Raw genomic sequence first — 15,984 nt, 5'->3', positions numbered from 1 at the left:
TACACAGTCCTAGAGACCACATGGGAAACCAGGATTGAGTTACCAGCTCCAGCTTTGTCCTGGCCCATGCCCAGCTGTTGTCAGCATTTGGGAAGTGAACAAGCAATGGTGGTTCGCTCTCTCTTTCTCTCTCTCTCTCTCTCTCTGCCTTTCAAATGAGAGAGAGAGAAAGAAAATGAACACAAGCAAGATAGAGACACAAAGACATCCAAAGCTATAGTAATTTTGACCATTTACTGGCAGGGTAATAAATCCTACATAGCTCAATATCTTTATTACTGTTCATAATAATCCACTATCCCCTTTTATTAAAGGATACCTCAATCCATATATTTTACTCAAGAAGGCAAGGAAGAATTTACCTCTCATGTTCCCAAATTCAAAACCTTGAATTCCTCTATTTCCTGTTTTGTTCTTGCCAAATTCTATTGGCTCTACTTCTAAGTACTCATTTCCATTTTTATTGTTACGGCTGTAATCCACTCAAGATTACTACAAATAACTTGCCTATTTCCAGTCCCTACTGCTACAAAATTTATCTTCAGAAAAACAAAGATTTAATCATGCCGTTCTACTATTCATTCAGTTAAACATTTGTTGAAAGATCAAACTTTTAAGGGTCTGTAGTTGCTACCATATAAAATCCCTGGTCTTCCTGTAGCAGCTCTCACTTCACTGTTCTAGTTTCTTCTCTCACCAGCCCCACCTGGAACTACTCGCTATTTCCTAAAACAGCTTGCATTGCCCTGATTCTTCCTCTTTTCACTGTAATACTCAGTGCCTTCATTTCTACCTATTGAAATTCTAACCCTCTTTCAAGGTCCAGCCTCCATGCCATGATTTCCATTATTTTCAGTGATCCTTCTAGTAAGAATTATGCCCTCTACCTAAGTATCTTTATTTACTTAGGATGTATTGGATATATTTTCATAAATATTCAGTTCACTCTTTTTAACAGTTATATAGTATTCTACTATCTAAATGCCACAGGTTTTACTCAAAGGTGACTAATTTTTCAAAAAAGCATTTTTAAATATAATGAACATAAAAATAATCCCACAGCCTGGATAATAACTGTTAACACTTTTTAAAAAAATAAGGCTGGCGCCAGGGCTCACTAGGCTAATCCTCCACCTGTGGCGCTGGCACCCGGGGTTCTAGTCCCGGTTGGGGTACCAGATTCCATCCCAGTTGTTCCTCTTACAGTCCAGCTCTCTGCTGTGGCCAGGGAAGGCAGTGGAGGATGGCCCAAGTCCTTGGGCCCCTGCACCTGCATGGGAGACCAGGAGGAAGCACCTGGCTCCTGGCTTTGGATGGGCACAGTGCGCTGGCCGCAGCACGCCAGTTGTAGCAGCCATTTGGGGGGTGGTGGTAAACCAATGGAAGGAAGACCTTTCTCTCTGTCTCTCTCTCTCACTGTCTAACTCTGCCTGTCAAAAAAAAAAAAAAAAAAAAAAAAAAAAAAAAAAAAAAAGACCCCTCTCTCTGTGTGTGTGTGTAACATGTAACTCTGACTTTCAAATCAATAAATAAATTTTTAAAAATAAATAAATAAAAGTTGGAGTGGGCATTGTGATGTAGTAGATTAAGCCACCCATCTCCTGTTGGGGTGCAAGTTCCAGTTGGGGCTCCTAGCTTCCTGTTGATGTGTCTAGGAAGGCAGCAGGTAACGACCCCAGTATTTGGGTCGCTTCCACCCTCAGGGGAGACCCAGATGGAGTTCCAGACTGCTGGTCTAGACCCAACTGTTGAGGGCATCTGGGGAGTGAACCAGTGGATGGGAGATTTCTCTCTCCCCCCTTCTCTGTCACATTGCCTTTCAAACAAGTAAATAAATCTTAAAAATAAATAAAAGTATGTATGCTCATGTTTAGAAAATTCAAACAATACAGAAAAGTATTTTCTAAGGGCTGGCTGGCATTGTGGTAGAGCAGATTAAGCTGCTTCTTGTAGCACCAGCAACCCTTATCGGAGCACTGGTTCAAGTACTAGCTGTTCCACTTCCGATTCAGCTCTCCACTAATGCACCTGGAAAAGTAGCTGATGATGGTACAAGTGCTTGGGCCCCTGCCACCCAAGTAGGAGAACAGGATGGAGTTTCTGGCTCCTGGCTTTGGCCAGCCCCAGATCTGGCTATTGTGGCCATTAGGGGAGTAAGCCAGTAGATGGAAGATCTTTTTCCTTCTGCCTCTCCCTCGCTGTTGCTCTTTCAAATAAATAAGTAAATCTTTGTTAAAATAAAGGTATTTGCTAGAATTATACTTCTACTAAGTAACAAGCAAAGAGAATCATACCAGAAGAGTGTGAAGAGGGCATGATGAACAGGGGAAGAAGCACAGGTTCACAAAACTATAAATAAATGAAACTGATTTTTACCCCAGTGAAATGTACTATTTTAAAAAAATCTATTCTTAAAAACAATGGCCAAGGGGCCAGCACTGTGGCATAGCAGGTAAAGCCACCGTCTGTAGTGCCAGCATTCTATATGGGTGCCGGTTTGAGTCCCGGCTGCTCCACTTCTGTTCCAGCTCTCTGCTATGGCCTGAAAAAGCAGTAGATGATGGCTCAAGTCCTTGGGCCCCTGCACCCATGTGGGAGACCTGAAAGAAGCTCCTGGCTTCTGGCTTTCAGATCGGCACAGCTCCGGCTGTTGCAGTCATCTGGATGGAAGGTGCAGCCCCCTGCTCCCACCTCTGCGTAACTCTGCCTTTCAAATAAATAAATCTTTTTAAAAAATGGTCCAGTATAAAATGTTCTAGTTGTGTTTCTGTCAGGCAGATTGAGCATCCTTTCTTCTTGTCTTTGTGTCAGTCTCTACATAGAGGGGAGGGAAAAACTGATCACCTAGAAGCATTCAGTCATGCACGAAATCCATGGGCATCCTCATGAAGATATATAAAATTATTTCTTTATGTTTAAGATTTATTTATTTTATTTGAAAGTAAGAGTTACAGAAAGGGAGAGGGCAAGGCAGACTGAAAGAGAGAGAATCTTCCATCTGCTGATTTACTCCCCTAATGGCCTGGCCAGGCCAAAATCTGAAGCCAGGAGTTTCATCTGTGTCTCACACATGGGTGCCGGGACTCAAGGATTTGGGCCATCTTCTATTGCTTTCCCAGGCAAACTAGCAGGGAGCTGGATCAGAAGTGGAGCAGCTGGGACTTGAACCAGCACCCATATGGGATGCCAGCAGCTTTACCCACTATGCCACAGCACCAGCCCCTATAAAAACTATTTCTAAAGTTCTCTAATTTCCCCTGCATCATACCCACAAGGAAAAGGTTTTTTTTTTTAACCTGGTATAATATTATCCTACCAAAGCCAGATCTGATAGATATTAGCAGTACCAACAGAATACTCTGCCCACGACAACTCAAGCTTTAAAGCAAGTCTCTAAACAGCACTTACTCCAGACTCCTATTCATTTGTCCTATTCATCCTACCACCTTCCTATTCATTTGTCACAGTACATATAATCTAGGCTTTCTTAGGCAATGTTTTCTTTATGCCTTGCTTGTGGATTTTTTTTTTTCTATTTTTATTTGAGAGGCAAAGTTACAGACAGAGAGAGAGAAAGAGAGAGATCTTCCACCCACTGGGTCACTCCCCAAATGGTCACAGTGGTCAGGGTTGGGTCAGGCCAAAGCCAGGAGGCAGGAACTTCCTTATGGTCCAGGTTTCCAGTGTGAGAACTTGGGGCATCTTCCACTGCTTTCTCCGGTACATTAGCAGAGATCTGGATCTAAAGTGAAACAGCTGGGACTCAAACTGGCACCCATATGGATTGCTGGCATTGTAGGCGGTTTTACCCATTACTCCACAATGCAGGTCCCTGAAGTTCACATTGCTAGTTCAAGTTGCAGCTCCCCTAAATGCTAGATTTTACTAATCTCTTTTTCCACTTGGAATTTAAAGAGCTTCTTTATACCTCATCATCTAATATTTCATTATGTTCTACTTTTTCCTCTATTATTTAATGTATATTACTAGAACATAAGCTCCTAAAGGTAAGGTTTGCCTATTTCTAAATGTATCTCCAGCAATACCCAATCAGTGGAACTTATAACTGGTACTCAATAAATATTTTTGATGATTCCTACTGTGAATTCACAGTAGAAATATCTTGTAAAAATATAATATAATGCTCTAATAGTGAAATCCCTGAAGTTTATTTGTAGTTGTTTTTTTTTTGTTTGTTTGTTTTTTTTTTAGATTTTATTTATTTGAGAGGTAGAGTTACAGACAGAGAGAGGGAGAGACAGAGAGAAAGATCTTCCATCCACTGGTTCATTTCTCAAATGGCCGCAACAGCCAGAACTGGACCAATCTGAAGCCAGGAGCCAGGAGCTTCATCTGGGTCTCCCATGTGGATGCAGGGGCCCAAGTACCTGGGCCATTCTCTACTGCTTTCCCAGGCCATAGCAGAGAGCTGGATAGGAAGAGGAGAAGCCAGAACTTGAACCGGTGCCCATACGGAATGCCAGCACTGCAGGAGGAAGCTTAGGCTACTATGCCACAGCGCCGGCCCCTATTTATGGTTTTATGTTATATAAAGGCAGTATTGGGGCTGGTGCTGTGACACAGTGGGTTAATGCCCTGGCCTGAGGCGTCAGCATCCCACATGGGCACCGCCTGCAGTGCCAGCATCCCATATGGGCGCCGGTTCAAGACCCGGCTGCTCCACTTCCAATCCAGCTCTCTGCTGTGGCCTGGGAAAGCAGTAAAAGATGGCCCATGTCCTTGGGCCCCTGTACTTGTGTGGGAGACCCGGAAGAAGCTCCTGGCTCCTGGCTTCAGATCGGCGCAGCTCCGGCCATTGCAGCCAATTGGAGAGTGAGTCAGCGGATGGAAGACCTCTCTCTCTCTCTGCCTCTCCTCTCTCTGTGTAACTCTGACTTTCAAATAAATAAATCTTAAAAAAAAAAAAATGCAATATTGGCAATACTGACTAGTCTACCAATAACGATAAATCTGTCAAGCAAAGAGACAACTCAATCTGTAACAGTGACCTAGTTTCAATAAAAAAGTACATCCACTGTCTTGTGTATTTTGCTAAACAGCAATACCAACTTTCATTTTTAACACACTTTGTGGGACTGGAAGAAAAGGATTCTGTGATTGTTGAAGTGAATTTGTTAAAAATGCAGAGTTGATAAAATATTTAAAAAACATATTTTCAAGAAGACCCTGTTCTCAGAGACCTTAGTGGAGATCTGAACGAGCTAGCATTTACTTACTTTCAATTCTTCAAAACCAATTTTTCCATACAGCTGTGTTTACTCACAGCACGTCTCATTTATGCTGGAGGTGTAAAACAGCAAAGCCCAGATCCCTCCCTCTCTGCTCTTTTATGTTTTCCCATCTTTGTTATTTGCCTTTCTGCAGTTTGCCAGCCAAAGCTGTAATTAGTACCCCCACGGGGATCTATACTTTTCTAATAAAGCACAGCCTACCATTCAATGACATTTATAAACACAGAGCCATGTGTACTCCCAACAAATTAGGAATATTTTATACATGCAATCTTCAAAGGCTGTTAATAGCTAAATGGGAGCACTTTACGTGGCAGCTGCAACTGGCTCCGAACACTGACTGCAAGTTGATTCATCCTGCTCTCTTGCTGCATGCACTTCTAATTACAAGCAGGGAAACAACTCATTTGAGAATGAGTAAAATTATTAATATGGTCCTAAAGCAAACTTTAGTAAGGAAGCCCAATTTGCTATGGAAAATTTTTTCCTAAACTATTACAAATATTGTGATGCTTGTTAAGTAACAGTTTTCTATTATGTTCTAAAAAGTCATAGTGTAACTACTAAGATCACACTAAGATCAACATTTTACCTTACATGATTAATGGTTATTAATTAAGGTTGAAAAATCAGTTCATGAGAACCGGTTCCTTGAATTGGAACAGTGCCTGCCTCACCTCTTTGTTCCCAGTGATAGGAGTTATCTAATAAATAAGCTTTTGAACTAAATTTGAACATGGCCTTAAACACAGTGACACACCAATCACCTTTGTGTGTTTTTCAAGTTAGTGAAAGATTTTCAAACCCTAAAATTGGGAGATCTGTAAAGTGTAATGTAGAAATATTTCTTTTTATTTGACAGGTACAGTTTACAGACAGTGAGGGAGAGAGAGCGAAAGATCTTCCTTCCGTTGGTTCACTCTCCAAATGGCTGCAACGGCCGGAGCTATGCCAATCCGAAGCCAGGAGTTTCTTCCTGGTCTCCCGTGCGGGTGCAGGGCCCAAGGACTTGGGCCATCCTCTACTGCCTTCCCAGGCCACAGCAGAGAGCTGGACTGGAAGAGGAGCAACTGGGACTAGAACCCTGAGCCCATATGGGATGCCGGCGCCACAGGCAGAGGATCAACCTAGTGTGCCAGAGTGCCAGCCTCCAGAAATATTAACATATTGTTCATATTAATTGTTAATATTAATTGCATGAAGTTCAAGCCTTAGAAAATATCAGTCAAGAACTAAAAATTCCAGGGCAGACATTCAGTGCAATGGTGAAGTTGCCACCTGGGACACTCACACCCCACGTCACACTGCCTTCGTTCTAGTCCTGACTCTGCTTTTGAACCTGCTTCCTGCTCCTAAGGAGGCTGGGAGGCAGCCAATGATTACTCAAGTATCCAGTTCTCCCCCTCCTTGTGGGAGGTCCGGCCTGAGTTCCCAGCTCCTGGCTTTGGCCTGGCTCAGCCCAGGTTTTTGTGGACACTCAGCAGATGGAGGAAATCTGTTCCCCTGCCCCCATATCTTTCTCTCTTCTCTCTCTTCTCTTCTCTTCCAAAAATAAATTGTTTACAGAAGAACTAAAAATTTCTTACCACACTAATTGGTATGTCTAATTTGTAAGAGTCTACTCTAAATATGATTGAAAAGTTGTCACTCATCATTAACTCATACACACATTGGTTAATAGAAAGTTCAGGATCTAAGCTAAACAAAGTGGTTCTTTGCTTTGAGGAATAGGAACCTCAGACCAAACTATTTTCAAATTCCTTCTGGGAAAAAGTAATCATCTTATAGTCACTATGCTTTGCAGCAAACAAGAGCATTAACATTGATCGTCCAGAGCCAACAGCTCTGTTATTCAGCACTTTTATTTTGCCATCTATAACAATGATAAACAGCACAGTTTAAAACAATGAATCTCTCTCCTAATCACGTCCTTATTTATAACAATATCAATAATAAATACATAATATATTTTAAAATTAATGTATTTTTTGGAAAACATGTAGGGACAAACTATAAATAATGATAGCAGTAGTTCTAAAACTTTGATGTACATCAGAATCATCATGAAATATGTCAAAAATATAAATCCCAAGGCTCCAATCTGGCATCTTCAAAAGAATTTTTGAAACTTTTTAAAAACTTCAAAGGTAATGCTAATGTCCACCCTTAGATAAACTTGAACCTAACGGCTCACAAAGTATGGTTTCCTGACCAGTAGCATCAACATCAACCAGAAACTTATTAGAAACGCAAATCTCAAGGTATGCACTGACATACTAAATCAGAAACTCTGGGGATGATGCCCAGCAATCTGTTTCCACAAGCCCTCCCCGCAATTCTGGTGCATGTTGAAGACTGAGAAGTTGGCTTTGGACCATGGTGCCCTACCCACTCTTCATTAACTCTGTGAGATATAACTAACACAAGTAAATATAAACCATGTTTTCTTTATTGAAAAAAATTAACTAATCAGTAAATTAGCACTAAGGTGACCTTAATTGGAAAACATTTCAATTCATCTGATTCTTAGATCAAATTCCTTTTACAAAGGTGACCAAATTGGGCAAAAGATCCTAAGTCAGCACATCATTTTGTCTGTTTCATTCTGTCCCTGGGCAGCAGGAGTTTCTTCTATCAATTAATTTTTTTCCCCTGAGATGGAAAAAAAAAAAAAAAACAACATGGTTTTCCTTTTTCATGTTAAGATTAAACTATGTCTAGATTCAACTATCAATTTAGAAAAAATTCAAAGAATCAAAAGCATGTGAAATTCTACCATGAAATTGAAATTGGCAAAATCAAGACTAACAATTTTACAGATTAAATGACCTGGTTTCTTCAGCAACATATTTTAGAAAGAAAGAGAGGATAGCTATAGATTAAAAGAAACTTAATAGGGGCCGGTGCTGTAGTGTAGTAGGTTAAGCTTCCACCCACGGCGGCAGCATCCCATATGGGCGCTGGTTCCAGTCCTGGCTGCTCCTCTTCTAATCGAGCTCTCTGTTATGGCCTGCGAAAGCAGCAGAAGATGGCCGAAGTGCTTGGGTCCCTGCACCCACATGGGAGACCCAGAAGAAGCTTCTGGCTCCTGGCTTTGGATCGCCCCAGCTCTAGCCATTGCAGCCATTTGGGGAATGAACCAGTGAAGGGAAGACCTCTCTCTGTCTCTCCCTCTCTGCAGCTCTACCTCTCAAATAAATAAAATCTTTTTAAAAAATTTAAAAACACATATACAAAAAGAAATTTAATGGAGATATCAATCACCTGCAAGATATAGACCTTATTGGAATGCTAATTCAAGAGAATTACAAAAATGAAAGCAAGATTAATTTATTCACTTGAAAGGCAAAGTGACAAAAAGAGAGGCAGAGACAAAGAAAGATCTTCCATCCACTGGTTCACTACCCTAGTACCTACAACAGCCAGGGATAGGCCAAGCCAAAGCCAGGGACTACTTCTGGGTCTCCCACATGCAGGAGAAGAACCCAAGTACTTGAGTCTCATCTGCTGCTTCCCAGGTACATTAGCAAAAAACCAGATCAGAAGGACAGAGTAACTGAAACTCCAACCAGACACTCCAATAATGGGATGCAGGCATCCCAAGTGCTGGCTTAACTTGCTATGTCACAGGCCTACTCCACAAAAATCAATCAATAAATAATCTGTACCTAAGACAATAGATATGTAACTGACATTAAATGTTTATCATTTCTTAGATGCAACAATGGTATTACAGACATTTTTAAAAAGTATCTTTCAAGAAATACCAAATTCCTAGATAAAAGTGATATGATGTCTGGGATATGTTGCAAAATAACACAAAAGGAAGAAAAGCAGGTAGATGTAGAGATGAAATAAGACATAAGATTAGCTGTGACTCAGTAACTGTTGAAGTTAGGTGAGAGGTACATAGGGTTCATTACAGTACACTGCCAACTGGTTTTTTTAATGTTTTTTTTTTCCAAAGATTTATTTTATTTATTTGAAAGTCAGAGTTATACACTGAGAGAAGGAGAGGTAGAGAGTTACACAGAGAAGGAGAGGTAGAAAGAGAGAGAGGTCTTCCATCCACTGGTTCACTCCCCAGTTGGCCTCAATGGCCGGAGCTGTGCTGATCTGAAGCCAGGAGCCCCCTCCAAGTCTCCCACTTGGGTGCAGGGGTGCAAGGACGTGGGCCAACTTCTACTGCTTTCCTAGGCCACAGCAGAGAGTTGGACCAGAAGAGGAGCAGCCAGAACTAGAACAGAAGCCTATATGGGATGTCAGTGCCACAGGCAGAGAATTAACGTATTGCATCACAGAGCCAGCAATATGTTTAACCTTATACCACATTTTTTAAAGTTTTAGGTTTTTAAAGGTTTAAATGAAACTTTTTTTTTTTTTGACAGGCAGAGTGGACAGTGAGAGAGAGAGAGACAGAGAGAAAGGTCTTCCTTTGCCATTGGTTCACCCTCCAATGGCCGCCGCGGTTGGCGCGCTGCAGCCGGCGCACCGCGCTGATCCGAAGGCAGGAGCCAGGTGTTTATCCTGGTCTCCCATGGGGTGCAGTCCCCAAGCACTTGGGCCATCCTCCACTGCACTCCCGGGCCACAGCAGAGAGCTGGCCTGGAAGAGGGGCAACCGGGACAGAATCCGGCACCCCGACCGGGACTAGAACCCGGTGTGCCGGCGCCGCAAGGTGGAGGATTAGCCTGTTGAGTCACGGCGCCGGCCAAATGAAATTTTTTTTAAAAAAAGATTCATTTATTTATTTGAAAGTCAGAGTTACAGAGGAGGAGAGGCAGAGGTAAAGAGAGATCTTCCATCCTCTGGTTCACTCCCCAAATAGCCACAATGGCGAGAGTTGGGCCGATCTGGAGCCAGGAGCCAGGAGCTTCTTCCAGGTCTCCCATGCAGGGGCCCAAGCACTTGAGTCATCTCCCACTTCTTATTTTATTTATTTATTTATTTTTTGGCAGGTAGAGTTAGACAGTGAGAGAGAGAGAGAGAGACAGAGAGAAAAAGGTCTTCCTTTTCCGTTGCTTCACCCCCCAAGTGGCCGCTATGGCCAACGCTTTGCGGCCGGCACGCTGTGCCAATCCAAAGCCAGGAGCCAAGTACTTCCTCCTGGTCTCCCATGCGGGTGCAGGGCCCAAGGACCTGGGCCATCCTCCACTGCCCTCCTGGGCCACAGCAGAGAGCTGGCCTGGAAGAGTAGCAACCAGGACAGAATCTGGCACCCCGACCGGGACTAGAATCCGGGGTGCCGGCGCTGCAGGCGGAGGATTTGCCTAGTGAGCCAAGGTGCCGGCAGATCCATCTTCCACTTCTATCCCAGGTACATTAGCCAGAAGCTGGATCAGAAGTAGAGCAGCTGGGACTTGAACCAGTACCCACATGTGATGCCGACGTCCAGCTTTACCTGCCGCACCACGGCACCAGCCCCCAAACTAAACTTTTTTTAAAAAAAAAAGATTTATTTTATTTATTTGAGAGAGAGAGTTACAGAAAGAGGTAGAGCCAGAGAGAGAGGGAGGTCTTCCATACACTGGTTCACTTCCCAAATGGCTGCAACAGCCAGAGCCAAGCCGATCCTAAGGCAAGAGCCAAGAGCTTCCTTTGGGTCTCCCACAAGGGTACAGGGGCCCAAGGAATTGGGCCATCCTCCACTGCCTTCCCAGGCCATAACAGAGCACTGGATGGGAAGTGGAGCGGCCGGGACTCAAGTTAGCACCCATATGGGATGCCAGTGCTGCAGGCAGAGGCTTTAACCCACGGCGCCACAGCACCAGTGCCTAAACTAAACTTTTAACTAAAAGTTAAAAGAGAAAGATGTGACAACAGTTGTTTCATAAATTACGTTAAATAGTGAATCAGAAAATGATTCAAAATAAGGATATTTAGGACTTTAAGAGCTTAAATCTAAAAATTCTACTTTGCAATTAAAGGAAAGAGATAATTAAAGTACACTCTTCTGAGCTTTCTTAAATCTTAATTCTCTAAGAAAACAAACACTTGACCAGTATCTTACCATCCCAGGGTCTAGGTCCATACACATAATTATGTTGATGACCCCAGCTGCCCATGGTGCCATTATATGATTACAGAGTCTATACATATCATCTGTCCCTTGAGCTACTCCATCAACTTCTTTCTAAATGGAGTGATGGAGAAAACACAGCTGAGGTCCTGAAAGAAATCTCTTAACATTGTTTCCAGAAAAAAGACAAGTTAAACCTTCATCTTCATCTCAATTTACACAAGAAATTTACAAAAAGGAAGAAATGGAAAAAAGCAGAGAAAAACTTCTAGATAACAGCCCTTGTCTAGAAATACTTAACTTCCAAAATGTACATGATACACATAATTGATAACCTAATGCCATTAATGTGAATACATGGGGTCATAATAAAGCTCATGGAAAATGTATATTATGAAACTATGTATGATTTTTAAGGAAAAAAAAGCACAAAATTTCTCTCTTTTTAAACAAGATCTATTTATTTATTTGAAAGAGTGACAGATGAGACAGAGAGCTTTCATCCATTGGTATACTCTCCAAATGCCCACAACAGCCAAGGCTGGGCCAAGCAGAAGCTAGGAGCCAGGAACTCCATCCAGGTCTCCCACATGGATGGCAGAGACCCTGGTACTACTGCTTCTCCAAAGCATTAGCAGGAAGCTAGATGAGAAGCAAAGGAACAGGAACTCACACCAGGAACTCTAATTCAGGGTGCGGGCATCCCAAACAGTGGTCAACTTTCCACAGCGCCTACTCATAAACTTCTCTTTTAATTCTATTTTCCCACAAACTTTTTGAAGACCCTTCATAAGTTTAAAAATAGTATATATTTATTTATAAATATATAATAAAATATTAAAGAACTATATCAAGATAACAATAATTAACTCCCAGTGGAGGAGTGTTTTCCTTTACCCTTTATTATATTTTCTGGATTTACTACAGTGAGTATGAATCACTTTGAAAATGGGCCAGGCAGGGGAGAGACAAGGAGTCTCTTCAGGCAAGGGAAAAAAATTAATTTTACCACGTTAGGTAGTAAATTATTACACAATTCAATTAAGCCCATTTTAACAGCAGCTAAAATCTTTGTTTTCCTTTTAACACTACCCCCTTACTTATATCTCAACATGAACTAGACATTTTTTCTCAGGTCTCCAGGGTTGACTTCAAGGAGTAGGTAACACTAATCTTCAAGATACCCTCTACTTTAGGTTTAGCACTCTTGAGATCTCCTCATTTCAAAAAAATATCCATAGCATCTGTATCCTAGACAATTTCTGTCTGTGCAGGAAAAATCCTCTTAGTAGATAACCATTCAAGTTTTTTCTGATTTGCTGCTGCTCTATTCTTGTACCAATTTCAGTCTCCATCTTCAATTCCTCCAAAGCATACTAGATCATTTTGTTTTTGGTATCTTTTTTGCTCAATCCCTGCTCCTCCTTCTAAGCACTAATGCATTAGAATAACATAAAAATAAAGTTTCACGTGACTTAGTATCAGGCTCAACCTGGTTATTAATTACATGAAGAAACAGGTTTTTATAAACACATTTTCTCAATCATTAAAAGACAAAAACTATAATACCATTCTCAATAAACTGAAGAGTCATATTTCTTTACTTGAACTTGGCATTATACAGAAAATTATAGATATCTGGCTAAGACGTCTCTCACTTTTTCTTCTTAACAAAGTCCCCATAGAATTCAGGGCAGAATGCTGCCGACTAAAAGGCTGTCTCAGAGTCAGGCTGTAGGATATAAATGGAAGTCACTGCCCTTTGGCCTTCTGCCCTTCTCCCTATTCCTTCTTCTGAGGACCCAGATGGCTGGCTGGGTGTGAGCAGCCACATTGTGACCTTTAAAATGGAAGCCATATGTTAAGGTTGACAGAGCATAAATTTAGAAGGAGACTGGGACCCTAACTTCATGGGCCCAAGAAAGTTTTTTGTTTATTAATATACACATAAAAATTAATTAACAAATTAATATGCACATCAAAAATAGACCTAAGACTTAAACAGTTACACTAGAAAGCATCTCAATTATACTATATTTAAAACCTGTTTATAGACACCATAGAAAGGAAAAAAAACTCACTGATCAAGAATCTGATCCTCAAGTTAGATAAGCGTGGGTCTGAACTTTACAGCCACTTGCCTCCTATGCGACTTCAGGGGTACATAACATCTCTAAGCCACGGTTTATTAAACTGCTGATAATTATGGACTATTCTGATTATTACTCATACTTAGTACTATACCTGATATTATCTTATAAGGCTGGACAAGGAATCGGGAATACTTAAGGAGATCATGAGAAAAAAGTATATTTCAATTTGTAGCAAACCAAAATGCATTCAACTCTGTGGAAATTGAAACAATTTAGCTGGCCAACAAGAATTCATATGAAATATCTTAAAGTTAAACATTAAAATGATCAACCTATTCTGTGATGTATCTACAATAACTATATTTTTAATGGCATCCAAACACTGGAAGAGTTCTCTAGTTGCAGCTAATAAAAAGGAAAGCCATTCATCCTCAAGGGATTAAGGGGCTCATTTAAGATTCATAATTAAGCAAAGAATTTAAAGTTACAGTGATCCATTAGTTTGGCCTTCCCTTTGCATACTGCAGCTGCTCCATTCTCACTCCTGAATAATTATGCACTCTCCCTTGTCTCTGCCTTGTTACTACACCATGCTTTGCATATCCTCTCTGCACACACAATCTTTTCTTTCACCACTCTCCCTTGTATGAGTTTACTCCATTCCACATTAAAAACACAAAACACCTGAAGTATTTGCTTACACCTCATGTGCCCTTAAAAATGTCTTAAATACATCAAACAGCATGAACTAGGTCCCTGAAACCCAGGCCAGCCTTAGAAATTTATACCAGCTAGCTATCATTTTGATATTTTAAGTTTTTTGCTCAAAGGTACATAATAAATGAGGGGCTGAGTATAGGCATAAAACAAAATGCAACTGTAATCTTAATGAAATGAAACGCAAAGTCAGCTAATCAAGAACTTTTTAATTTGCAATTATTTACACATAACAGGTATCCCAAATTTCAACACACCAAAATAAAAATTGAGGTCTAAAAACAGCAAATGTCCTAAATTATCACATCATGCCTCATTATTCTAAATTATTTATGTCTACAATTTGGTTAAATTCCAATCCAACTGGCTATGGATAGATGTTACAGCAGAAGACTCATGTTTTGAATGAGAGGTTGAACTAGAAAAATCAATGTCTTTTTTCAATCACAAAATTTTATTTTTATCAATAGAAAGCAACAAACTTTAATAAAAAAAATAAAATGTTACACATTATCAAAAGCACAAATCCAGGTCAGCACCATTTTACTCTCAACATTCATTCACATTACCTATTTGAAAGCCACAAATTAATCTTCTTCAAAGATGAATTTTTCATATACACATATAATGCCCACTCACCTGTTACAGTCTGGACATTATCACTGATTCACAAGTATAACAGCAGCCCAAGCCTATATCAATCAGCACTACCGCAGTCTTTCTGGCCAACCTTAACTATATCTTAGATGTCAAACTAATTCAGCTAGTCCAAAAGGATTTTGAATCATTCAAAGGAGATTTATCTTCTAATTTTGCTATCAAATCTATTTAGGAAAACCCACCAAAACAAACAATAATCAAAATGGGAAGTATTCAGATGTTAACATAGACTATACTATACCACATCCCATGAAAAATTTGTAAGAAGTCACAAAGAAGTAATATCAAAATATTTATCGTGTTATTTCTAAAGATTATTTATCTGAAAGGCAGAGTGACAGAGAGAGAGGTACAGACAGAGAGAGATTTTCTGTCTGCTAGTTCACTCCACACATGGCTGCAAAGGCCGGAGCTGCGCCAATCTGAAGCCAGGAGCTTCTTCTGAGTCTCCCACAAAGGTGCAGGGGCCCAAGGACTTGGGCCATCTTGACTGCTTTCCCAGGCCATAGCAGAGAGCTGGAGCAGCCGGGACTCAAAGTGACGCCCTTATGGGATGCCGGCACTACAGACGGTGGCTTTACCCACTACACCACAGCGCCGCCCCTTCCTTTAGTTTTCTCTTTATACTTCACTTTATTTTCTGAAAACTCCACAAATTAAAAAATTTTCATATTACTTATACAATCAAAGGAAAAGACATTTATATCATTTATTTCTCAGATTTTCTTTCCAGAAAAATTGTCTCTGCTGATACCTAATATCAGCAGCTCAGGTTAACTTCTGAAAAATGTCTCTTACAACTCAATATAAATTTACCACCTACAGTTCTTAGGGCCAGCATTGTGGCACAGCAGGTTAAATCACAGTTTACAACACCAGAGTCCCATATTAGAGCACCAATTTGAGTCCATGCTCCTCAGCTTCCATTCCAGCTTCCTGATGATGTGCCTGGGAAAGCAGCAGAGGATGGCCCAAGTCCATGGACCTCCGCACCTACATGCAGAGATCACAGAAGTTCCTGGCTCAGCTCTGGTCATTGTGGCCATTTGTGGAGTTTACCAATGGATAGAAGACCTCTCTCTCTTTTTCTGTCTCTACGTCTCTCTAAACTATGTTTTCCAAATAAATAAAATAAATCTTTTTTAAAAAATTCTCTTCCTATTATTAATCAATCAGAAAATTAAAATGATACCATTTAGAATAACATCAAAAAGAATACTTAGGAATAAATTAACAAAAGACT

General features: G+C 40.8%; 1 protein-coding gene across 15 annotated transcripts in view; it reads right to left on the bottom strand.

Moving 5' to 3' along the window:
* Window positions 1-15,984, bottom strand: part of EPB41 (erythrocyte membrane protein band 4.1) — a 232,715-nt gene that overhangs the window by 163,416 nt on the left and 53,315 nt on the right. The window lies entirely within an intron of this gene.

This window comes from Lepus europaeus, chromosome 5 (assembly GCF_033115175.1).
Source record: "Lepus europaeus isolate LE1 chromosome 5, mLepTim1.pri, whole genome shotgun sequence".
In the NCBI taxonomy this organism is placed as follows: Eukaryota; Metazoa; Chordata; class Mammalia; order Lagomorpha; family Leporidae; genus Lepus; species Lepus europaeus.
Note: the sequence above shows the minus strand (reverse complement) of the source record. Positions and strands in the feature narration are given on the sequence as shown.